The sequence below is a fragment of the Sinohyriopsis cumingii genome, chromosome 1 (assembly GCF_028554795.1).
Source record: "Sinohyriopsis cumingii isolate HCF-2022 chromosome 1, ASM2855479v2, whole genome shotgun sequence".
Classification (NCBI taxonomy): domain Eukaryota; kingdom Metazoa; phylum Mollusca; class Bivalvia; order Unionida; family Unionidae; genus Sinohyriopsis; species Sinohyriopsis cumingii.
This window is the reverse complement of record NC_142961.1, coordinates 134,896,373-134,923,393: the sequence shown is the minus strand read 5'-3', so window position 1 is coordinate 134,923,393 and position 27,021 is coordinate 134,896,373. Positions and strand designations below refer to the sequence as shown.

Below are 27,021 nucleotides of genomic sequence, written 5' to 3'. Positions count from 1 at the left end.
AAAATAAATTAATGTTGGGCTATTATATAAAGAAAGAGGGTGAGAATATGTCTATGTGTGTGAATTATTGTGTACAACGACTTATTTACACAATGAAGCAAAACATTTTTCATATGTATAACTTTGCAATATAAAACTGCGAAATGAATTATAAATCATACAACTCTAGCTCTCTATCAGAATAGCACTGAAACATTAAAAATATTTTGAACCTCAAGAAGTTCATTAATAAGGCAAATTAGGATATCTACAATATCTATTTGCATGATTCAACTAAGAAGAAGTCGGAAGACAATGTTATATTTACTTTTAAGCTAAGAATTAAAGCAAATCATTTAGCTTAGTATTTTATATCCATATATTGATTTAGGCTTCCTGGATTTAAATTGTGTATGAAATATATTATTCAGGCAAGTGGAACAATACAAGAGATGTCGCTATCAAAGAACTTAAACCAGAGATGTCCCCAAATGTCTTTCTCAATGAGGCCATGATAATGAAACAATGTAGGCATGATAAACTGGTCCAGCTATATGGCGTCTGCACCCAGGAAGAGCCAAATTACATCATCACAGAACTCATGTCTGAAGGAACACTCATTTACTACCTGAGAGAGGGCGAGGGAAGAAACATTAATATGTTTGTTATGTTAGACATGTCTACGCAGGTAAATTGTGGAAGTTTCACCTAACCTTAGAGTAGGTTCTTCAGTCATCAAATTTGTATGGAGTAGCGGCTGTTACTCTGACACGACATCATACTCAGAATAGACAAAATCAATATTTCGATTGGTCAGGGTAATTTAGTATGATTTAGAAATTGCGTTAAGTTTTGGAATGAGAAGGCTAGTTTACTGCAAATCATAATACAAAACTGCCATTTTTAGATATCTGACATTTGATAGAATGTTTCATACTATGATCCAGTCTGTTTACGTCTCCATTCCTGCCTTTATTATCTTCTCCTATACTGCATGATAACGTTAGTTTAACATCAGATACATTCATCAGCTGGTGTGATTAGCTTATACATGGGACGGAAAAAGCCTATCAAATTTGGATAACAGATCAAAGGCCCTGGTCACTGCGATTGAAAGAAGTAAAATGTTTTCTACGCAATAACATTCGTTATAATCATATGAAGTGTTGAATATGCACTGTTTCAAATTTGGAGATATTGGATGTTAACAATCTCGCTGAATAATGCTGAATAGTTTTGTATAACTTTTCTGACGAAACATTTTCTCGTTATGAATCAACGTTGCAATAAAATGTTCCTATTTTGAATGAATTGTAATTCACTATTCTAAAAATGTCTCTCTTACTATTTATTTTCACGCTGGAAAAAGGTAATATTTGCATTTCTTACCGTTTCATTTAGGATAAGTTGTAAATTTGGCTTGTAGCTCGAGAAATGCTTACATGAGCTTTTGTCGGGTTCGGAATGAATACTTCTGCAGTCCTGAGCATTGAATAAACAAACAACAGCATGTCTCACTACAATACTTTAAAGCAAAACTTTAAGCTTGATTGATTATGTTTTATACACATTCAGATCCGTCTGTGGTTGATCATGTTACTGAATTGATAATCAGCATTCGTTACTGCTATATTTCCGATTGTTCCACTACCTAAGAAAAGATCGTAATAAATAAGCACAATTATAACCTTTAATCTAGTTTCTTTTGTAGTTTAACGTTAGAGTAGCATTTTGAGAATGGCAAATCTTTCCCAGGTAGACCATTAATTGTATTTGTGATTAAGGTCAATTCCAAAATCCGATATGCATATCTAATAATCATTAAAAAAGCAAACAGACAATGCAGATTAAGTATGCTTAACTAAAACATAACAAGTATATCCTTCTTACAGACGAAATGAGACATGGACTGACACATATCCTCGGACAATACATAAAACCTGGTAAATTCTGATTCGTAGTGTGACTGCTACAGTTGTCAGAAATTCAAATGACCTTGCTATTTGCTGTTCTGCTTGTAAGTGCAATTTGATTCAAGATTAGACAAGACGAAATTTTGGTAAGATCCTCAACCTGTTTAAATCTCATCGCATATTATGACTAGCAATCATATAAGGTCACTTTTCCTAACAGAATTGAACAAGTATTAACAAAAGCACACTATCATATATAAACGCTGTTACTAAAATGAACAACCTTAAACATCTTAAAACTCACTCAACAGAATTTTACAAGCATAATATAGCATAATATATTCACTGAATGACGGATTTTCGAAACCTCTACAAATTACGCGCATTCACCCTCAAGTATTGTTCCCATAACTAATGTAGAAAAATCGTTCATTGACATCACACAAAGCTTTTAACAGATTGTAATCATATGTGATAAACAATATTCTGGGAGAACGGGCCTTCGAAATATTGATGTCGATACTAGAAGAAATATTTCTAACGGATTATAAAAGCACTGCTCAGTAGAATTTGACCAGTTTTAAAAGGAAGCATATTTGTATAGAAACCATTCACTGCTGGACAACATGACATGAATATTAGTAAAGATACAGAAATTAGAAACATCTTGAAACAGTTCTTTTTGTAACAAATGCAATTTATTGGGAAACAAATACAGAGAAAGCCTCATATTCTCTCAGATGTCGAACTGCTCACGCAATTTGTGTATTAGCAAGATAAGTGATCTTCGGCTTACATAGGCATGTTATTTCAAAATGAACCTCAGATCATAAAACATTTAAAAGAAAGAAGCAAAGAGTTTGGTTATGTTAACATTATGGCAAATTATTCAGATGTTTTACTGTTACGAATCCACGATGAGAGAACATTATTGCAACTTGTAAAATCTATATTTCTTGTGGATTTCATTTTTTGAGGATTTTGAAAAATGACGTTTCATTGATACGTTTAACTGTGGACATATCTGTAATAGAGAAGAAATTTCACAGCCAAACTATTTTTTTATTGGTTTAAAATTTGTTGCTAAAAGCGACCACATCATCGATGTAAATTGGCACATTATAAGTAATAATAATTCACGATATTCCAAATTGTGCCTATTAATTAGACATATGGGTATCTGGCGCAGTTTGCAATGAACCGGTATCTAGGAGACTAAACTGTATTATTCTAATGATGCTAATTGTAAATGTTACAGATTGCCAGTGGAATGGCCTACCTGGAACAGAATAAGATTATCCATCGAGACTTAGCTGCAAGGAGTGTTTATGTTGGGGAGAAAAATATTGTCAAAGTGGGCAACTTTGGTTTGGCCAAAGTAATTAAGGATTGTGAATATTACCATTTTAAAGGAGGTAATCATATGGTTATGGTATTTTATTTTATTGATTGTATCTTTCCCATAGTACAAAATCTATGCAACGTATTCCATAATTCGGATGATCTGGAAACATTCTTAAATATGAGAGGTTGTTTTGAAACATATAGAGGTTTTGCAAAGACTTGCTATAAGCATCTTTGAAGGTAATAAAACTGTTCATGAATTTTATAAAAACGTTTCAGAGGGAAGATAAAATATTAAAACTAAAAAAATATCTTGCACTTTTCAAATTTAAGAACTTTCTTCGCGGTATATTTTTCAAAAATGATAACCAAATTTGGATTCATTTTGCTGGAAGATAAAACAAAAATCACGACCAGGGTGATTATCAACTTGAATAGCATTATTTTGTTGTAATGGTAAACTAATTATTAGTGTGTTTTCTAATATTCATTTGCACACTCTTTTATGCAGTGTGAAACAAAGTAACATCTGCGAAAATTGTACTTCCGCATATAACTTCTTCTTAAAGCATTTTGGAAAAAATCTCCTTCGCTGTACAAACCATGTCATTTCAATTTAGTAACCTCAACTACCTTAATAATTACACATCTGTCTCGTTCATTACACGTGTTAAATGATGTGCACACATTTCAAAGTCCTAACATGGCTTGTGAGAGAGAAATGACAAGTAAAGCTTCTCTAGAACATTGCTATTGTATTGACGCTGATTACCATGCATGCCTTGTCTCTTATTATCATTTAACCTTATTGGCGTAACCAGTGCCAGAAATGGATCTGATTTGATTTTTTTATATTTCGGGCAACCCAATTTCGAGATAGAGCATATACCTTCTCAGTAGAACGCTTCAACCATAAACGAACAGTGATGACTTTTCGGCATGCATATTGATATAATCATGTTGGTTGTTTATCGCTTCAGAAGATGTTGTTTTTATTAATTAGTTTCATCGTCATGACGTGTATCCAAATAATACTCATTGTAAGCACACATTGCAAGTATTTTGTCAGATGTGGCAGTTTCTGTTTTAAATGCATACCCAGTTACATTAACATTAAGAAATAATCTCTTCTATCTCACAAATTCAGCTCTTTCATAAACCAAACAATTAATTATCTCGTTCATATAACATATAGAGAAAGAAAGACACGCTTACCATTAAGAGCAAATCACCTTACTACCGTTAGGAATCTATGGTTGAACTGAATATTTACCAATTTAACATATCTACTTTTGTTGTCGCCCAGCCAATATAGCCGACTGGTTAGCAATGCTGTGCTTATTTTACTAACAACCAGACAGTCAGTCGTATAGCAGCCACTCATGCTGTTTTTATCAGAGTCGTATTTTAATTCACTGAATCAGTCCGTCTGCTTGGCTGTTTAATCATTTACTGAACTTTATCATCATCTGAATTTCAACAGCTGTTGTCTACAAACCGGACTTATAAGTTTTAGTCTAGTATAGATGTTAAAGATGTGGTCTGTTTACCCCCGCAGTCACCAAAATTAAAGAAATCGTTTATCATCTTTTTTGAAAAGACCCAAGGCCTGTGGAAATAGACCAGCATAATTCTTGTCGAACTGGTGCCACAGGCATTCTGAAGAGTACAGTCCCAACATGCTACGCTCGGTATAAAATGTTGCAATCGTGACAATATCAAACCATCTGTTTTGTAAAGTAGATTAGCATGTTTTAGCGTGCCAATTAACTGTTAGCGCATGATCTGGTGGTCATATCTTCTAAGCCTGATATGGTGTCACAATCTAGTTTTTGCTGAAAAGTAGGGAATAATCATGCATGGTAGTGTATGTCTTGCAGTGAATCAGGTCACTCATCGTCCAGTTCGGACCTGGTTAGATGCTATGCCTTTTTGTTCGCCTTCACTGAAGCCTAATCATTTTTGGCACTACCTTTTGGGATTCCATTGCTGTTTATCAGCGGAAATGAAGATATGTGGAAGCAGACATCATAAGGCTAAATGAGATAAATCAGATAATCGCCGAAGAGCAGTAGTTTCATCAGGTGAAGGTGATAGGAAATAATATTCCTCCTTTGCAAGCTGAACTATCGAATATTATTCCACCCTTTATCGAGTACACAGAGTTAACAGAACGCACAGACCAGACATAAATCGCAACCTGCTCAAAAAGTATATAGCCGCACCAAGGTTCAAAATGGAGATAACGCGGTAAATCAGGCTTTCTGTGGGACTATTCTAGATAAAACCAACGTATATTCACATCATATGCACCATAATTTCCTTTGACTTTGATCAAATATATACCACTTATTTATATATTCTCCCATGCATCCGTACTACTTACTTACGGTATTTACGAAGATCATCAACTGCATATTACAAAGTTCAAGTCAACTTAGTTAACATGGGTTGAAACGTATTGGGATGACATCTATAAAAACACAGCAAATTTGTGTTTGTTAACGAGTAGAAACAACTTTGCTGTCTTTCTCTCAGCAATATTTTATGATCTATAAGACAAGATTGATCAACCCATCATAGCCTTTTGCTCATCGTGGTAGGAAATTCTTTGACCAAGTACATCTTGGTTAGTCCCTCCAGTGAACGTTTAACTTATAGAGTTCTCAGAGTCAATTTCCAACTGGATGTTGATTTCAGGGACAAAAAATGTTAGAACTCTTCAACTTCATCAGAATGGCAGTGAATTGGAATCTACTGCGCCACTTATTTCATGATCCACTGATTGAGATAAGACAATTCCTGCAACACTGTCAAGACAATCTATGGTTTCCAACAGACATACAACTGGATAAGCCCAAGCAAGAGATCAGGGTTTGTATAGATGCCATATATTACTTCATATCAACCTTTTATAAATGAATGCTGCAGTGAATCAAATTTTTTCTAGGAGAATCATTTTTGCATTCGGGTAATTCTCGTGATATCAGACAATGCAATTGGGAACAATTCACCCAACATATGAGTTCTGATTTGGGACTTCCTACTCTGGTGCTTCCCATTATGGATCATGGTCTAGATCACATTCCCAGCAGGCACAATGACCTTTTACAAATGAATGCTTCATTGAACTCCATTTATTTCTGTAAGAATCATTTATTCAACCTGGTAATTCTCGTATTGTCGGCCATGCAACTGTGAACGAATCACCCCACTCATGAGTTTTGTTCTGGGACTTCCTACGCTGGTGCTTCCAATTATAGTTCATGGAACATATCACATTCCCAGCAGGCCCAGTGACATAGACTATTCAATGCTGAGAATGCGCAAGGTTCTTAACACATAGAGGTCCCTTCAACTGTCGTTCTTTCAGTAAATTGTGCAACTTTTTTGATACGAGGTGGATTGATAAACTGTTCACCTTTGTCTCTCCAGTCTTTACTCCTGGTGCCTTGGCCGTGAATGCTGTGTCAGTCAGTGAATTTGGGGGTACGTTAACCCCCTACTGTTCTTACACTAAAGATAGTACAGCAAAGCAGGAGACAGAACTGGAAATTGATTCTGGGGTGGGACGGGTAATGGGTGAATTATCACCATTGTAAACATATGGCTAATGGGTAGTTGCCTAAAAGAAGTACCGTTTATACTATCTTATTATAGGTCGATGTGCTTTAATTGAAAATGTATGTCCTAAATAAGTGGGGTGGTAATATAAGCATGAAATAAAACATTTGGTATCACATTATTGGAAATAATAGAGACTCCAGATTCTTTGCACTATGTACAAAATGGTGTTATTGCAAAGTTTTCTGTGTAACTATTCCAGGTAAAACCAATATTCAGTTAACCATCGGTGCTTATCTTACTTGCCTGTGATCCCGTCTATACAGCAGTGGCATTTGTTTTTAATGAGATTGCAGACTGTTTGATCAAATTTTCACTTGGAAAAACAAGCTCAGGCTGCACATAACTAATTGTCAATATTTATAATCTGTCAGATACTGGGTACCATGTCTCTTGCATATCTTATATATGACCTGGTGAACTTCGGCTGCTTCACCAATATAAGGAAAAGAAAACATTATGCTTACAATTAATATTCAAGTTAAAAGTTTTACGCTTTGCATAGAAGGACCAAATACAAAAACGAACATACATTTGGTGTGACTGAAGGAGAGGGGCGTGACAGGTGACTAAGTATCAGTACTAAGTACCCACATGTGACAGTAAAGTCAATGTTTAAGATGAACAGACGAATGCGAAGGATTTTAGAACTGTATTCGGTTACTCAGACGGTAATGATTAGTGCCTCGGCTATAAACCAGATTATATTAGACAGTTATTGTTACATATATTTAATTTTTATTTTATTTAATCATTGTTTGATATGATTTGATTGTTTGTTAGTTTTGGAATCTTTATTTTCTTTACATGTCAAAATAATGAAAAAAGTTTTGCTACGAATTTGATATGTTCCAGAAAATTCAGCTTGACCTGAGTTTCAACTTAGATTCCTAATAATAGAAACAGTTGTTTTTATTTTTGACATAGTACATGGCCTTTATTGAGGGTCAAGTAAACAACTTTTAATAGGAGTAAAATGATCGGTTCTTATCAAGGACATACAGCAGCTATGTGACTTTACATGTAAACATGATCAAGTCATCCTATATTTCGAAATATATTTCGCAATTAGGCATTTCCTAAATTGCCAATTACATTGAATTTATAGTGATGCTTAGAGAGAGAGAGAGAGAGAGAGAGAGAGAGAGAGAGAGAGAGAGAGAGAGAGAGAGAACTCTCAGAGTTCAGGGCCTTTAAACACTTGATGTCAAGTTGTTTTATTCTGTTGTGACCAGAAAAGAACTTTTTCGATTTTGAGTTATTAGTTATTTTTCTCCAAATTATTTGGACTCTCAAAGATTCATTGGTTTCTCTGAAAATAATACTGTATTCATGCATAATTCTTGAACAAGGACATTTCTTGAAAATTCTGTTTGGATTTCAAAGACCGGAGAATAAATTACTGCGTTTGTACAAGGAACTGTAGACGTCAACATAGTACAGGCTACATCATACGTCATCGCCTTCCATCTTGGATTCTTTGTCGGGACTCAAACTTGAAACCATTAGAATATTTCAATATTAGGACTGCAAAAACTTTATTCGTGGATTCTTCTTGTATCAGATTTGGATTTGATTCTGGAAACCATAAGTTCTCATATTTTTTATTTTTACAGTATTTTTCCATGGAAATAAATTATTTGTTATATTTTTCAAAGCTTGTTGCATTCACTCTTTCCTGTCTTACTGTTTACTCGAGCCTAAACACGTAACCTAAGAATTGGGGGCTCGTCCGGGGTAATTTCGAATTTTGGCCAGAACATCTGAATTCCCCTTGTTTTTGAAAATATTTTATGAAATCGGCAAGTTTTTTCTAAAATATCATCAAAGTTAGAGAATTTTGTATAAATGTTACTCAGGAGTGGTTGGACATTTTGAAAATGGAAACTACAGCTAAACAAGTTGTAATTAGAGACAAGACAGGTCCAGTTTCAGATGGAAACATTTCAAATGGAAAGAGAGATGGAAATAAGACGAACGCAGTTTCAGAGAGAGAGAGAGAGAGAGAGATGAAAGACAAAGGCCGTTTCAGAAAGAGATGGAAGTAAGACGCCTGGAGTTCCAAATGAGAGTGAAGAGAACAAAAAACAAATGCAGTTGCAAGCAGAAGAAAAAGAAAAAGACAGAAAGATGCGAAAAGAACAAAGGCAAAAGGAAGAAAGAGAGAAAGAGAGAGAGGGGGGTGCAAATGCAAAGAGAGAAGAATTAAAGGGAATTTCAAATTCGATTAAAAGAATTAGAGCTAGCAAAGAAAAAACACTCCCCTACTTTTGATGTTTTCAGAAATATCAAGTTAATACTTCTTTTTCTGGAAGAAGAAGTAGACATATTTTTTTTCGTTTTGAAAGAATTGCTGAGAGTTTTAAGTGGCCAAAAGTGTACTGGACTCTATTATTGCAATGTGTACTCACTAGTAGAGCTCATGATATTTACTTGTCACTGTCAGTAGTACAGAGCGCCGACTTTGATATAGTTAAGGACTATATCTTGATGGGTTACGAGTTAGTCCCTGAGGCTTATCAGCAAACATTCAGAAACTATAAAAAAAGAAGCTAACCATACCTATGTCGTTTTTGCATGGGAAAAAGCACGACAATTTTATAGGTGGTGCTCTTCTAGAAAGGTTAATAAAGATTACGAAAGTCTCATACAGCTCATATTGGTTGAAGCGTTTAAGAGCTGTGTTCGTAGTGACATTAAAGTCTATCTTGACGAGCATAAGATGGACACCTTGGAAAATGCTGCTCGTGCCGCTGACAATTATGCTTTAGCTCATGCAATTTCTTTTGTGAATAAGACTTCTACTCAACAGTCTTTTGGCAGAAAAGTATTTCAGCCTAATACAAACCCTTCTAAAACTCAAACTGGCACAACTTCTAACAATCAAACTTCAGAGTAGCTTGATTCAAGATCCTTGTCTCTTTCTACGTGTACCTATTGCAAGAAAAAAGACACGTTATTTCTGAATGCTATAAATTGACAAATATGCATCAGAATCAAGAAAGACCTATTCCAAATGCTCTTATACATTTGTTGGGTCCAATAAACCCAGTCTGATTTGATTATGGAGAATTATGAACCATTCATATCAAAGGGTTCTATATCACTCTTGGGTGATTTGGCCAATCCTATCCCTATTAATATTTTAAGGGAAACAGGAGCTTCTCAGAGTCTTTTAGTTTCAGGTACTTTGCCTTTTTCTGAGAAGTCTTTTTCTAATGAGAGTGTTCTTATTCCGGGAGTATAGTGCGGCTTTGTTAATGTTCCTCTCCATTGTGTATACATTTGTCCTCTGACTTAGTTTCAGGACCAGTGACAGTCGGCACGGTCTCTGTTTTATCCGTTGAGAGCATTCATTTATTACTAGGCAACAACCTAGCTGGAGACAAGGCTGTGGTTAATCCACTTGTAATTGACAAGACTTGCTTGGATCAGAACGTCGGTCCAATTGAAAAGGAATTCCCTGATGTATTTACAGCTTGTGCAGTTACCAGAACTATGACAAAGAAAGCTCTTGAGAATGATGTTGACAAGGAAAGTATTCCTTTAAATGACACATTTATTGATCAGGCTTTTGATGAGGTCACTTCCTCTCCCTGTTTGGATCAAACAGAAGGCATTGATCACAGTGATCATCTTTTAACGAATCATTCTCTTGATTCTAATCAGGGTGATAAACGACAATCACTTGTCGTTGAACAGGAAAAATATCCTGAGATTTCCTGTTTGTTTTAGAAGGTCATTATTGAAACTTAAGCTGCTGAAGTTCCTGTCTGCTGTTTCATTAAAAATAGAATTCTTATGAGAAAATGGACACCTTACCGACAGGAAATACTTAGTCTGGCCCATGAAACTCCATTGGCTGGTCATTTAGGGATCAATAAAACTTATCACAAGATCTTGATTCAGTTCTATTAGCCAAAATTCAAAGGCGATGTTGATAAACAGTGTAGATCTTGTCATACCTGTAAAATGGTAGGAAGATCGATCCAGAAAATTTCCAAGATTCATCTATAACCTATTCCTGCCTTTGACTAACCAGTTAATATAATAATGGTAGATTGTGTTAGTCCCTTACCTAAGACCAAATCAGATAGCCAATACATGTTGACCATTATGTGTTCGTCAACAAGGTTTTCAGAGGCAATTCCCTTGAGGAATATAAAATCTCTAACATAACAGTAAAAGCTTTCATAAAGTCTTTTACTCAATTTGGCCTTCCTAACTCTGTCCAATCAGATCAAGGGTCAAATGTTAGGTCTGGAACTTTTCAGCCTATTGTGCTTGAATTTGGGATTCAGCAGTTCATGTCAGAAATGCATTTATGGTTTGACAGAACTAAAATGGAGAGAACTTTTGAGTTTGTGATAATGGAGTTATGTCTCTGTTGCTTATTCTTCGAATTATTCTTCAGATTAGATATTATGGCCCTTACAAGGTTAAAAAGAAAATGAATAAGCTAAATTATGGTAGCATTGCTCCTGGGAACTAAATAAATAAATAGGAGTACTACTATATTGAAAGAGATAGCCAGGTTAAACATGCAATTCATTTAATTGTACGAGTCTCACACAGTGAAGAAATATCATCGGATTCTACTGACATTGAAGTAACAACACTTCGGAATTCAGACATTATGAAAGATCTGGACCAGAAACTTTCAAATTTGCAAGAGTAAGAAAGAAATGAATTTAAACAGTTATTATTTCCAGATGCTCCTACAAAGACAGACAAAATTCCAAACATGTCAAACAAAACCGGTACAGGATGAACCCTCTCAAACAGGAATACTTGAAAAAGGAGCCTAAACACATAAATAAGAGTTATGTTTAAAGGATGCTGTGAATTACAAAACTGTTTACTTTCATTCATATATGAAAATGATGTATTACAGAATATTTTCGGCAGTGTCATTCTGCACTTCCAGTTTTATATGCGACAAATAATCAAATTCATGGATTTATCATGTAAATGAATTATAGTGTTAAACTATTTTGATTTTTGAAGATTTTGTGACACAAAGATAGACAGACGTAAAATATCGATATGTTTGTCACATATTCCACTTTAAACTGGTTTGATGTTTATTTTTCGTGCCTGATGGTCTTACGCACTTCTTCATTTGTGATATGGTCCATGTAGGAGATGCCAAGGATGGTTCTGTAGCATCTCATTTCAAGTGACTGGATTCTTCGTTGTAATTCTGCTGTCAGGGTCCATGCCTCACATGTGTACAAAAAGACTGAGATGACTACAGCTCGCATTAGTCTGATTTTAGTTTTCAGACAGATGTTGTTGTCTCTCCAGATGGGTCTTAGCTTTGACATAGCTGCCATTGTTTGTGCTGTTCTTGACAAAATTTCTGCTCTTGATCCCTCTTCAGTGATTATGGAACCAAGATATTTGAACTGGCTCACTGTTTCCAGTTCATGTCCTCCGACTTTAATCTTGGCTGAGATTTGTTTGCCACTATTTGTCATCAGTTTTGTCTTCTCAGCGCCTATCTCGATGTAAAATCTGGAAGATGTTTCATCCAGGTTCTTCACTAAGGCGGCTAGCTCATCTTCACTGCCTGCAGCCCATCAATGTCGTCTGCAAAGAGGAGGTTGGTGATGTTACGCCCTCCAATGTTGACTGTCCCACAGTGGTTTTCCAGGGCTTCGCTCATGTTGCGCTCTAAGTAGATGTTGACAGGAGACAGGCTTGACGCACTCCCACTGTTTTCTGGAACCAGTCCCCCACATCACCTTGGGCAATTGCTGCACTGGTATCCTTGGCGTACAGCTGCCTGTCTGCCTGATGGTAATGGTTAACTTTTGACCCATGTTATACTTCATTATGGCCCACAATGCCTCATGCCACACTCGGTCAAAGGCCTTTTTGAAATCTATGAACACATGATAGATGTCTTGTTTGTGTTGCGAGTACTTTTCGCACAAAACCCTGAGATTTAATATTTGTTCTGTTGTGCTTCTTTCACTCCGGAACCCGGCCTGTTCTTCAGCGATTATTTCTTCTGCTTGTGGTTTCAGTCTGTTCAAGATGATTTTCAGCACTACCTTACTAGCATGTCTGATCAAACTGATAGTTCTGTAATTTTGGCACAGCTGGAGATTGCCTTTTGGGGGAAGTGTTATAATCAGTGACTGGGTCCATTGTGTTGGCCATTGACCTGTCTGCCAGATCTTGTTTCAGATCTTTGTTAATGGCTCTTTCACTGATTCTTCCCCATTCTTGATAAGTTCAGCTGGGATGTTGTCTACTCCAGTTGCCTTCCCATTCTTCAGTGCTCTTATTGCTGACTCCACCTCTTCTTTGAGGAAGGGGAAGTCATCATCAATTGAGGAGTCTGGAACTTCAAGCACCTCTGGGTCTCCTGTGGACTGATGGTTGTAGAGTTCTTTGCAATACTCAGTCCATCTTTCTGTAATGTCACTCGCTTCTGTGAGGCATTTTCCATTTTTGTCTGGAATGGTACTGACTCTTGGTTGTTTCTGTCTGGTAAGGTCTTTCACAGTTTGGAATGCCTTTATGCTGTTATTCTTTATCAGACTGTTCTCAATTTCTGTGCACTTTTGTCCAATCGAATTTTCTTTTGCTTTGCTCAAGTTTTTCCTGAAATTCTTGTTTAATTCTCGGTACTTCAATGCCCTGTTGTGTGTCTGGTGTTTTTTTTTAGTTCTTTTCGGGCATCACACAACTTGAGAATCTCTTCTGTAACCCAGGGTTTTTTCTTCGGGTGATGGAGGTCAATGATGTCCTTGGCAGCTGCTGTCATGTTTGTTACGAAGGTATTCTTGGAAAAACATAATTAGCTCAAACTTGTACATTATATTATCAAGGCAAACATTCAAAATGTGAATAACTATTGATGGGTGGGTAAATATTTTGCAAGACAAATGGAAATATCAGCAAGAATTGTACTATATAGCATCGTTATATACGCAATAAGTTTTCAATAAAATTACCTTTAAACCACAGCCACAAATGCTAACATTTGAATAGATTAAATTAAATACATCCTATTAAAATAAAAATGCCAAAGCATACGTGAGAAAACTTTGATACCGCAAACACGATATATTGTTTGTTGAATCGTTTTCAACTACAGTGTCTGGTACAGCGACAGTTCAAAAAGATTTCTTATCTCAGCTCATACATAGACTTGATTTCTTTTGAGGGTATTATGCCTTTTTGAAATGTGATATTAAATATACCAAGAAGTATGGCAAGTCTATAGTTAAAATGTGTCAACTACTTGAAGAAGAGACCTCTAACTTTCATAGTCAAAACAATATCGATGTTCAAGAAAACAAGCTACTCCAATGTATGCATCAGACTAGTAAATATCTGATTATGTATGAGCATGCATGTTACGAAAATATACATTTCATGGCATCGTTTCTTCTTACAGTTCAAAGGTTGGCTATCAAATGGACCGCTCCTGAGGTATTCTTGTCTGGCAGGTTCACCATTAAGTCTGATGTTTGGTCCTATGGTATATTACTGATGGAGATCATAACAAAGGGAGCTGTGCCATATCAAGGTATGCATTTTACGAATGAAAATATTTAAACTTACTTTCCAGATACTAAATTAAGAATAGCTTTGATACGCTTGTATGTCGAGAACCTACGCACAACGGGGTACACAAGCGAAAATCCACGCACAACGGGGTCTGTAAACACATGCCACGGTATAAGCAAGTTAGAGATCTACCCTTGATAATTAAGAATGTAATGCTATCCGGGATGTAAATCGACAGGAAGACGAAAAGGAGTGAGCACCTTAATTATTTAATATTCATTGTAAAAACATGTTGTGAATAATTGCTAATAAAAAGCTTTTTCTGATGAATTTGTTCACTTTTCTATCTAAATTACCTTTATTTATAAGATAAACAACCTCTGAAGGATCGCTAAAAACTTTACAAAAACAAGTTGCAACATCAGCTATTATACTTGTGTGTAGTGTCACTGCTCATTGCCTGTGATTGGATCTATTCGACAATTATTGTTGATTTTCAATAAAACAAGATTTCCGGTACTTCAGAAACTAAAGAGGTTTGTAAAAATATATAAATGTCTCATTCGAAAGATAATTCTTTTAAAAAAAGAACAGATAGTGTTCTGTTTGTAAAAGGTTGCTGTTACGATTATGTTACATTAAGCAAACCTTTACTTTGGAATATGATAATTTTAAGCTTCCTTAAACGTTGGATTTTGCTTCTCTATAACGAACCGTACCTGTGAAACAAAGTTTTATTAGAAGAGAACTCATTTTGCCTGACTTATTTGCTGTTGAGAATCACATTTGAACAATAAAAGAAGAGATTAATGTTAAATACTCTGATGATGTTACTCACATACTAATATTTATAACAGTGTTTGATTGATCAGTTGAAATGAGTTGACCTGAGACACTACCGTGACAGCACCCCATCCTATTCTACAAATTAACAAGGTGACTTTAACGCATACATGTTTGAAATCCTACACCATGCCGATTTTATGTTAATTTATTTTTGTCTTATCAGCGGATACAGCACAAATAGATAGAATTATCCCATCAAATTAAACAGGCTTTCTGTAAGAGTTTATGATTTAGTATGTGCATGTTCAGTAACAAAAATTATAAATAGACAATCAGAGATGAAAAGACATAAAAAAATTACACCCAAAATCAAATTGCTGACGCAATATTTGACTGTAGAAGCAGAGGATCTGGATTTCAGATTGATTTTTATGGAATTAATTTATCTACAACCTTGCCAGTCACCATAAAAGACGTTAATAAACAAAAATTAACAAAACAAGTCGAAATAGCATACACTACAATTAGAATGATCACTAATACTGAAGCACAAGACAGAATGGTATATATTTTTAGCACACTAACCGGGAACTTGTGGCTTGGTGTACACATGAGCTAGAATGGTGATATTTACAATTGTTTATTTCAGAAGAAAGTTATAAGCACTAAATGTTAATTTTGAAAGTTTGAAGTATGCATATGTCATTGTGCACTTTTGCCTAGTCACCGGTACGGGGAAAGAGCCAATGTTATGCGAATAGAGGCAGTGGTACTGGGATACTGTCAACTGGTGGAATGCGTTGCTTTTGGTAACACATTGTATAATATATAGGAAGGATATGTATATTGAACTTTAGTTCAGTGCCAGGTGCTATAAATGAAATGATTAATGGCTTTTTCTGTCAATACAGAAAAGACCACGATGACGGTAATGAAAGATATAAAACAGTTTGCTTATTGAATTTGTCCAGATGTTATTTTCTTGTACATGTATAATATGTTCAGAAATATTCATATCATTTTCAGAAATCTATTTTTGTTATCAATTTCCCATGTCCTTTCGATCCAAAATTGTACAGACCCAAATACATTCATTGTGTCATACGAGAGAATATTTCGGCTTTTAAAGTATTATAAATTTCCAGTTGTAAACTTGGCATAAATTGTATTTTTGCTGTAACACCACGCTCTACTCGTCATTGGTAGACCAGTCCAGCTTACAGAATGACTTGTGTGTTGTCCATCCATATTATCCATCCCTTAGCATAGTTTTGTTATTGCTAAGCCTCGTTAACTACTTGAAAGGCTAATGCGATTTTTTTCCATACACTTTTATCTCATGGTCTAGTTCGTTCTGCAAGAAAATTGTACCACGGAGACATACAATATGGCTGCCGCAAGTGATCTATTGAAGAGCTTGTTATTACTACTCCTCATCAATGGATGGTCATGTCAGTACGTTTTATTTTCTAAAAGACTTCTTGTGATATCTACTTGGTCCTAATGAAAATAGTGTCTCCAGGGTGGCAATGGCGACGATCTTTAAACTCTTTTTGACATGGGATTTTACCTGAAGACTTGTTATTATCTATAGTTGGTCTTGTATGATATTGGTGCCTCGAAATGACTCCAAGGTAGTTATCATAAAATTCTTACTCTTCTGGAATGGAAAGTTCTATTAACAAAATGTTTTCACTGAAGAAAGATTCCATATGAAGTATTCTTGTTCTTAAATGAAAATGGTGCCGATCTGACATGGAACATGGTCACCATGACAACCATCTTGAAAAGTCACATTTGGCATAGGATTTTCACTGAAATACTTCTTTGATGGTCTCTTATAAAAATGGTGCCAATCTGGCCTCTACTATTTCAAACACAGTGGCCATCATGAAAATCTTGTTATAATTACTCCCCCTAGATTATAGATGATATCAATATTAGGCTTTTTAAGAAAAGGCTAAGTAATGTCTCTAGTTTATCCTAAACGAAAATAATACTAACTGTACATGCAATATATTCACCACGGCAACCATCATGCAAATCTTTATGTCACTTCTTATAATAAACGGAAATTATCATTGACATTTTTAACGAAAAGACTTTGCACGGTATCTTGTTGGGCCTAACTGAAAATGATGTTGATCCAACAGCTTGAAAATTCCGGCACGTCTCATCATGAACATATTTTTATATTTGCATGATATTTTCATCAAAAGACTTCGAATGGTGCCTAGTTAGTGATAAATGAAAATGGTGTCTATTTTACAGCTGTACAACCATTATATTTGGCATGGTGACTTATTTTGAAAGACATGTTATTGCTCGGAGATATCAGGGATGAGTCAACACTCAGCAGATAAAAGGAACATATGATGCTATTTTGACTTCCCTGAACTTCTGTTTGGTCCTTAAAGCATATATCCATTGGATATATATCATCTTGTGATTTGTGACTATAATATAAAATTGTCCATATAAAAATAACCTCACAAATCTTTCCAGACAGATCTGTTGTTGTTCTTAAGATGAGGCATATATATTAGAATTGCTAATAATGAAATATTCTAATGAATTCAAGTTCGAGTCCCGACGAAGAATCCAAGATGGAAGAAGATGACGAATGATGTATCATGTACTGTATTGAAATAAACAGTAGAAACAAAAGAAATAACACTCCGGTTTTGGAAGTCCGAATAAAATTTTTAAGAAATGTATTTGTTCAAGAATTCTGCATGAGCACTCAAAATATTTCCAGAGAAACGAATTAATCATTTAGAATGCAAATAATTGGAATAAACATTAAAATATAATTCCCAAAATGACACAACAAAAGAAACACCTTTACATTCCAGTGTTTAGACGGCCATCTGTGAGATCTTTCTTTAAGCAATGGTTTTAAAAAGAATGAATATTGCGCAAAACAGATGCCCGGATGAGTGTCACGTGATCATGTTTACATCACGTACTCTCAGAATGACACTGACAAGAACCAATTATTTTAGTCAAATAATAAATTTTTGGAAAAAGTTGTTTACTTCTCAAAAATCTATTCACCAGTCGAGGGTCACGTATCCGACACAGCATCGATTTCAATCTTATTATTCCCACAATAAAAATAAATGACAATAATTTGTTGACGTGACTGTTACTAATTTTGAATTGAGGTCGGGAACCAGATCAGCCTTAAGTGGTTATAAAAATGAACAGTCAAAGGCAAACTATTTTCTGGTAAAGGTTTCGAGTTCTTAGTAAATCAGATGTAAATTTAATCAAATATGCATAACAATAGAACAGACACAGTGCAAAACCGTTTATTCCACAGGTGGGTGCTTTGGTTGGCGATGTGGTCTAAGGTGCTCGCATTTACCGATCACTGTCATCTCAACTCTGTCAATGTGAGTTCAGGTTTCGCGATTGGCTAATGTAGACATATTAGAAGTACCAGTAGTTTCTTATTTGTCCGTGAGCCTTAAAAGTTTTTTCCTAATTCATCCTCCACTAGTTTTACTACCAGCCATCTATAGCCTATCTCGCTCTGAGGAATGACGCTAAACCCAAAACAAGAACAATCAGACTCCATCTTTTGAATATTTGAGACTTCGTGAGAAGTAAACGAAATAAATTATCATCAAACGGAAACATAATAATCTGTTTTTCTTCTAGGCATGACAAACCAAGAAGTGCCAGAACGCGTAGCTGCTGGTTACAGGATGCCGAAGCCTTCAATTGTCCAGACCCCGTTTATGAAATGGTCCTGAAATGCTGGGACATAAAAGCAGAGAACAGACCAACATTTGAATTCTTACTCGGTTTCTTTAATGACTATTTTGTCTCCACGGAAAAGGATTATTCTGAGGTTGAATAGTAAATAAATACAGTTACTTGCACTGTCAAGAGAAAATGAAACCCATTCCAAAGTACTATTTGTAACAGAAAATAGTGTTATAAGTGGCACATTGATGGCACACAGAGAAAACGTTTTCTTTTACCATAAAGTTTCACATATCTGATAAATAAATAAAGTAAGAAAAGATTAAAATGGAAGATATTGAGGATGTAACTAATACGTTTTGTAACTACTTGAATAATCCTAGCCACAAAAAGCTACAGTTCTCTAAGGTCTATTTATTACAAATGACCTTTATGCTTGGAAGTGCAGTATACAATGTATGTTGCTTCTTTATTTTGATTGCTGTGTTGGAAGAAAAGTTATTCTGGTTTGTTTATTTTCCATCTTTCCTCATTGTGAAAGGCACATATTCAGCTTTCTAGTTATCTTTTGAAGTATCTAGCTCAAAGTCAAAATTGGACGGCCCTCTCTATAACAGTGTAACACAAAATGTTACAGTGTGAAAAACTTTGCTACATTCGTTAACGTTTTAAAAGTATGTGCTTTTTTAGCAGGCTGCCAGAAACTAATGAAAAATCTGGAAACTAGTGAAGAGAAAATGGGCCGACAGAAACGAGCAAAAGCAATATTTAGATACTAAACATCAAAACGGTATTGATGCTATTAAAGTTGGCAAATATTGTAATTCAGCAGATTAGCAATATATTTGTAGCAAATTATCAATGTGCATGAGATTTATGTATTGGAAGTTGGATATTTCATAACATTTGAGCGTTGAAAGATGAGTACTTTTTAAGGTTTTGAAAATTTGTGTAAATAATTCTTGGATTTTCTTGTTTTCTTTCATTTTAGAATTAATGTAGGATAACTGACTTTATTTGCTCGTACTATTATGTTTATTGGTAATTTGTTTCTGATACTAGAAAAACAATGATAATGTCACCACACTGCTTCAGCTGATCATTGCCAGAATATATTGTTAATTCACTGTTGGACACATGTCTTTACGAGCAAGTAACATGTACAGAGCGTTGGCTCAGCTTGTGAGCGAAGTACAAAGACATTCCATTCGTTGATACATCTTTGCTCCAATACTTCGAATATAGATAACAATGAATCCAGATTAATGAATGACTTCAAATAATAACCCTATAAATATGTTGCGATGACATTTTAATAAACAAAGTCTGGATTAATAAGACATCACTTTATTTTCTGGATATATTGCCTTGCATAAACTCATGTCTATTCATTTAAATATACCAGGGATAAAATGGACAGCACCATGAAAATCTGTAAAAATCTATTGATTTTCAGGCCTTTGATAATCTTTGTAACCAGATCAACAAGTAATTATTTCCGTCCTTTAAAAATCAACAATTTTTTTTGTAGAAATTGACCTTCTGATATCAACAGCACAGCTTAAAAGTTTTCAAATATCTTTATGAATAAGTTATTGAATAATGAATTTGTGAATATTTGCATATACAAATTTATATAGGTTTTTGAGCTTACTTCACTGTTCAGTGGTCCATATCATTTACTTCACTGGTCCGTGGACAACATGGTTCGCCGTGAATAAAACAATTCACATATAGTTTACATCTTCATGGTAAATTGAAATGGAATAGCTCTAAGCAGGGTCATTGTTCTATATCTACTTGTTCACAGATTGTACCCAACCACAAACACAGTAAACCCTGAGCTTCTAATGCAGCTTCCCTAGTGGGTCTACGATTTTCAGTTTGAGGTGTGCTACACATGGGTACATATTATTAAGGATTAGATAAATATAAATTCTTTTTTGACTTGGGTCTTTTCAAAACACCCAAAGATGTTATAAGATAGAGAAGGATAACAATATCTTTCATTGTTTCCAGTACTATATTTTTTGTTGATATACTATTTTATATGATGTTACACATATCAAGGGAGAAAGTCATATCTGTTTCAGAGTCGTTAAATTATACACATGTTAGAACAGATACACATAATAATTTGCATATACCTGTACATAATGTACATATAGTAAGTCAATACTATTATAGTGTTGAATTTTCAAATAATTAAATTACTTCCCTCTGTTATAGACAGAATATAAGTTCTGTATTAGATTAGGATATTCAATATTCCTGTAGTTCATTTCATTGTCTCCGTTTGAAAATAATTCCTTCTACGGGCTGTAAAATATGGATAATACGCGTATATGTGAAAATAAGTATATTTAAGAAATAAGTTTACACGGGAACAAATTTACTGTCTTTACCATGTTGTCAGGTAGAAATTCTTTTTGAACAGCAAGAAAATGCTGTTAGTGACAGAATTATTAATAAAACTGTCCCAAAGCAGGATAGAAACAGAGTACAGAAGGGGTGTAGTTTGAGAAACATTGGCCTATATCTTGATTCAGCTGGTTAAGGATTGTGCTTGAAATGTTTATGCAACAGAATCAGAATCTGTCTACTGTCTGTGTCAGTTGACCTGTCGCCAGAGTAGAGAAATGTATGTATATTCACTGAGCGTCACACATGATATAAACATAGAGTATTATATGGTAACTCTTACATGTGTGCATTAGTGTTGATTGTGTAGTATATACTAATGTAGCATAAAGAATGTTTAAGAAATAAGTTATGATGATTTCAATTTCTACATGGTATATAGTGGTAGTCACCGAAGTAAAAGCTATTCGGCTTGAATGTCCGACATATCAGTGAATTGGATGACATTCAGTTTTGAATGTCCGTTATCTGAATGAGTTGAACGGTATTATGGCTTGAATGTATGATATTTCAGTGAGTCGGTTGATATTCAAGCTTCATTTATGACATCTGAATGGGTTGGATGGTATTCAGATTTGAATTTCTGATATATGAATGAGTTGAATGGCGTTCTGGGTTGAATGTCCGATATCTGAATGAGTTGGGTGGTATTCAGGCTTGCATGTCTGATATATGAATGAGTTGGATGGCGTTCGGGATTGAATGTCAGAATTGAATGGCATTCAGACTAGAATGTCCATTATCGGACATCTGAATGACTTGGACAGTATTCAGGCTTGAATGTCTGATATCTGACATCTGAATGAGTTGGATGGTATTCAGGCTTGAATGTCTGATATCTGACATCTGAATAAGTTGCATAACGTTCAGGCTTGAATGTCCGATATCTGATATCTGAATGAGTTGGATTGTATTCAGGCTTGGATGTCTGATATATGAATGAGTTGGATGGCGTTAGGGCTTGAATGTCAGATATGAATGAGTTGGATGGCATTCAGACTTGAATGTCCATTATCGGACATCTGAATGACTTGGACGGTATTCAGGCTTTAATGTCTGACATGAATAAGTTGTATGGTATTCAGGCTTGAATGCCCGATATCTGACATCTGAATGAGTTGGATGGTATTCAGGCTTGAATGTCCGATATCTGACATCTGAATAAGTTGGATGGTATTCAGGCTTTAATGTCTGACATGAATAAGTTGGATGGTATTCAGGCTTTAATGTCTGACATGAATAAGTTGGATGGTATTCAGGCTTGAATGTCCGATATCTGACATCTGAATAAGTTGGATGGTATTCAGGCTTGATTGTCCGATATCTGACATCTGAATGAGTTGGATGGTATTCAGGCTTGAACGTCTGATATCGGAATTATTTGGATAGTAAATGAGCTTTAATATCGGATATCTGAAAGAGATAGATGGTATTCAGGCTTGAATGTCCATTACTTTAATGAGTTTGATAATATTAAGATTTGAAGGTATGATATCTGGATCTGTTCGATGGCATTCCGCAAAAAAAGAACATTAATCAAGTTTTAAGCATTGTGGTCTGCAGCTATCTATCACTCTTGAATGTAAAAAAAAAACCTTTCTCAGATATACATGTTATTATTAATTAAATGATATTTAAAATTAAAATCGATTACGGAAACTTCATCAATATATAATTTAAGCAAATGATGTGCTTTGTCTGTGGAGAAATAATTAAATGTCACAACATCACTATTTACTGCGAACAATACTTCTCATTTATAATATATATTGATTGATATTAACTTGAAATTAATATCTATATTGCAGATTGAGAAACCCATAAACTTTCCATAGACTATTCGTGCAAAACGTACTAATGATTATATAATTGCAACTGTTGACAGTCCTTTTATTTGCAGTGTACATTGTTGTGCTTTTCAAATACTGGGGGCACTGTATTAAGTCAATAAATGTTTTATTGTGTCCATAATTCAGGGTATCTACAGAACTAGGATATAAATGGTAATCCGTGTGCAAAAGAAAGAAATGTAAAGCATAAGTTGTCAAATGTGCTCTTGAAATGAACCTCTTTATCAATTAACCGCATTTTCGTTTTGCCTTTTCTTTCTTACTGTATTTCTGCTATTAACAATATGTTTGCAATATGTTGCTAAAAGCTGATGAGTGTGCTTCGGTTGAATGTCACCATTGGGAATGGGATACCAAAACGAAATCAGATGCATACAGCCTTCACTAATGTACAGCTATTACTGTATATACGTTTTGTTTAGATATAATAGACGTACTATAAAAAAGCATGGACCTACATCTTTTGTGTGAAAGTACGTTATAGAAATACTGTGCTTATTAGCTGTATGCCCACCTATAAACGGCATGCAGCTACATCTTCTCTGTCAAGATGAATGGTACTGTACTTAGGTATTGTATGCCCAACTGTTAAAAGTATAGACATACATACAACATAGATCCTGATCTACTAACATCTTATTTTATGTCAATCCACGGTCTGGATATTATACAACTCTTCAGCTTCTTCGCTTTTGCTTATGACCAGTCGTAAACAGAGTTACATCTGAATGGTCATTTCTGATTGGCTGATATTGGAAACTACTATGATTTTCAGACCTCATTTATACAGTTCGCTTTGTACTTTATACAATCTAGTATGAATGTGTTACACTAAAACTAAATCAACTCTTCAAATTTGTTAACATATTTAAGGTGCTGGTATACAAAGATTGTAGTGAAAACTCGTATGATTCTCCGGCTTCATCTATGCAGTTGGCTTTGTGCTTTGCACGATCAAATCTGTTATACTAAAATGAATCCAGGTCATCAAAATCAAAATATAAATAGTCGTATATCTACACATCTCCTTTCTATGGATGAGTTTATACGGACGTTACCTTTTTGTTGGTTTATATATACAGGTATTTTGTTGGTTTTAATCACCTCAGTACAGTGGATTGTACCATTCATATGGACATAGTTTCCTGTTATTACATCTTTATCATGGACTTCCATAATCTATGCACAAGATAAGTTTCAACTTTAATGGTATAATTAAACTATTAAAGTTGAAAACTCTATTGTGCACGGATTAAGAAAGTCCAAGATGAAGACATAATAACTGGAAAACATCGGTCAAGTGTTAACCTTGTATCTCACATTACATGATTCTTTCTTGTTTCAGTCATTATTTTTTATATTTTTCGTTACTCAGAGCAGTGATAAATTGATTGTAGCTGATGTAATTTTTTTAAATTTTTTTTATATTCGTTAAATTATTTACAACAAATACAATACCATGTAATTTTCCACCGCAACTTGAAGCATTATTGCAATTTTTATGCTAATGAGTGCCCTTGGAGTTACTTTTTCTTTATTATTCAAACCATCATTTTATAACTGTTAAAATGTATATGGCTTACAGAACAGTTCCTTTTCAGGATAACATGTACTATTCCGTTCAAGTGAAACGTCTAATTATTATTATTATTATTATTATTATTATTATTATTATTATTATTATTCGTAGTACTAGTGGTAGTAGTAGTAAGAGACTCATATATTTTGTTGTAATACTTATGGAATTTGAATGCATATAATATCAAATTTGTCTTAAAAATAACTTTTATAATTGTATACTTTTTGGTAAGACTATATACATCGTGTTGTTGGTGTGTATAGTGGAAATATATTATATAACAGTATTTAAAAATGAAGGGCAACACGACGCAAACTAAATAAGCCTGATAAGGATCAAGATAATATAAATAGAAAATACAAAGATGACAATAGCATTAATATTGATACTAAATTCAAAATATGACACTATTCATATGATAAATACTTTTTACAGTGAAATTAAGAAAGCATATGAAAGCATATGAATTATCAAAAAGGCATATACCTCCATGATACATAATTTAAAATGTCTTAAAAACCCTTCTTTCTGCGAAGAAATCCGATATGAAAGCATCATAAAATACTTTACAATGATTTCATGAAAAGTCAATTATAATGAACGAAGATTAACTGAATAGGGTTATTATACTTTTAACAGTGCAATAAACCATATATTAATCTAATGTGTCTGTTTTTAATCGGGCATGCTAGCAAAATTACACAATGTAACAAATTCCAGGGTAATTAAATGTTATTTCGTAAATGCGTATGCCTAAAAGATATAGGAAATGGTTATCATTCCCCACAAACTTTTCTTTTGAGACCAGGACAGTGATATTTTAAAATTTCCCAATCTTCAATGTGAAAACGGACGACTTTGTGTCTTTTCGTTCACATAAAGTCAGGAGAAAAACCATATGAATAAAAATTAACATGTATTGATACTAAAGTAATGCAAATATGACCACAAAAGATTTAGAAGTGAGTAGTGTTTCGAGATTTACTATTATACTTCAAATCACTTTCACGAATCAGCTTCAAAATGTTTTCTCCCATGATGTTCTCGTTGCACTGTCAGTGGTTCCGACAAACACAGTCCAGTATATACTGGTGAAAGCGTTCACCTTGCTCCTACAAGTAGGTTACCATGTTTTCCTTGAATTTATCAAGATACGCATCAAGGATATGGATAACTACTCGTTGTAGATTCCTTTTGGAGTTTTAAACTCAAACCGATCTGAGAGAGAGAGAGAGAGAGAGAGAGAGAGAGAGAGAGAGAGAGAGAGAGGGAGAGAGAGAGAGAGATAATGAGTTGTTTGGGCGGTGGAACTGTTACTAAAGGAATAATGACTTAGAACAATTGTAATTATATTAAAATATTTTAATTACCTCAAGTTGTTTCGTTATTTCGCTTAGTTACTATTCCAAATTAATTTCCATGCGCCGGTACAAGAATGGCGAACCGTTCATATGAATGGCGTAACTAACCACGTGTTTGAAGTTCTCTAATTCCATCATTATAACCGTCTTTCATGTTTAGATGATAAATATGTGTATTATATTGACTTAATCAACGTAAAGAACAATACAAACTAAAAAACACACCAAACAATCAACATATAAACATGCAAAGGGGATTATGAATAACCACGAAAGGCATAGAACTACATCTTTTAGCGGACACACTCGGGTATGTGAGGAGTTCATTCACTCGGTCAATACGCAGCTGCCTGAATTAAATCTTAGCTCCATTAAAAAGGAAAATGTATGTATTTCCATGTTATATAAATAAAATATATGTATTGTATGTGCGCTGTATCAATGTTATACCACTCGTTGATTATAGTTTTCATTAAAAGGAAACGAGGTCTGCAGAGTTTCCTTTAACTGAACAATTTATAAATGTCGTGGTATATCATTAATACGGCGTACATTTATATATATATATATATATATATATATATATATATATATATATATATATATATATATATATATATATATATATATATATATATATATATATATATATATATATATATATATAATTTGTATTGTGTGATTGACATTTATCCAGAAGGAAAATTTCCACGATGGATAAACATGTTTACTATATTTATATTCTGATTAAAACCTTGATTATGACAGTAGCATTTTCTGGAAACAATTTTTTTCTTCTTTGGTTCCAGTCAACGATGACATTGTAGTGGGGATTTTTATTCTAGAAATCATCCTTTGACATGACCTTCACCCTGGTTCTCAAATTGTATCTTAGGTTTTCAAATTATGACTGATTACATTAG

At 34.4% G+C, this 27,021-nt stretch overlaps 1 pseudogene across 1 annotated transcript in view; it reads left to right on the top strand.

Annotated features, from left to right (window-relative positions):
• The window catches only part of LOC149807901 (tyrosine-protein kinase STK-like), a 32,298-nt pseudogene extending 13,257 nt beyond the window's left edge, over nucleotides 1-19,041 (top strand). Inside the window, exons 4-7 of the transcript XR_016421884.1 lie at nucleotides 411-667; nucleotides 3,151-3,307; nucleotides 14,275-14,406; nucleotides 18,840-19,041. The product of XR_016421884.1 is annotated as a tyrosine-protein kinase STK-like (transcript). The remainder of the gene's footprint in view (nucleotides 1-410; nucleotides 668-3,150; nucleotides 3,308-14,274; nucleotides 14,407-18,839) is intronic.
• The last annotated feature ends 7,980 nt before the right edge of the window (nucleotides 19,042-27,021 follow it).